Here is a 1,011-nt window from a genome sequence, read left to right on the forward strand (position 1 = left end):
GACCAAGAGAGACACAGACAGACAGAGACAGAGAAATCTTTCATCTTCCTCTTGTCTTACCTGGAAATTTTGCTCATCCTCAGAGCACCCTAGCTGTGTGCTAGGTCTGCCTCTCCTATTTTGTCTGCTTTCCCTGCTTCCTCTCAAGAGGGCTGATGGGAGACTCAGCATTCTTCCTTTCCTAACATAATGGTAATTAAATACTTAGGCCTTGAGCAATCTGTGCTCAGGAACTGAGACCTGGAAGATCTCTGGGCTTATCACAATCAGTGTCTCCTGGGGCACAGTCCCAGACCTCCTAGTTAGTCACAAGATGAGACAAATGTCCAGCTTGCCAGCTGTCCCCTCTGGGTCCAACAGGCATGGGTACCAGCAATATCAGGAACATTTTTGTTTCAGAGTAATTGGGCCTGGGCATCTTGGGGCTCTTCTTCCCAATACTCTTCCGCTGAGCGAAGGAATGGGAGGGCTTCCTCTTCCCTCGACTTACTCTGCTACAAAGTCCTCACATTCTGTCCAGATTCTAGTCGTTGTTAAGGAAACCTTTCAGTGCCAAGAAAATAAGTAATAATGCATATATACTGCAGATTTAGTATAGAGTGCACAGCACAATTGCTGCTTTCAAAAGTCCACAGTTCTACCAGGTAGCAAAAATAAGCAAACTTGTTTTTATGACTCCAGAGGATAGAGAGATGACTTATGTATAAAATCTAGAGAAGGTCTAAGGGTATATCCATGCAACATTGTTAAAAAAATTTAAAAGAATAATATATAATTTATAAAAAGTGAGTAAAAGACACAATTTTCTTTTCTTTTTTTTCACATTTTAAATTAATTTTATTGAGAAACAAATAGCAGTGAGACAGTTTCAAAATGAGTTAGGACAGTTTCAATAATCAATACATTGCATATTGTTGTCTTCATAGAAGTTATTCATAGTACAAGATGCAGACATGATATCCTGCCCAAACACTATTAGTACAAATCTTTCTTCTCATTGAATGAAGAGAA

The sequence above is a fragment of the Octodon degus genome, unplaced genomic scaffold, assembly GCF_000260255.1.
Source record: "Octodon degus isolate 3935 unplaced genomic scaffold, OctDeg1.0 scaffold00138, whole genome shotgun sequence".
Lineage (NCBI taxonomy): Eukaryota > Metazoa > Chordata > Mammalia > Rodentia > Octodontidae > Octodon > Octodon degus.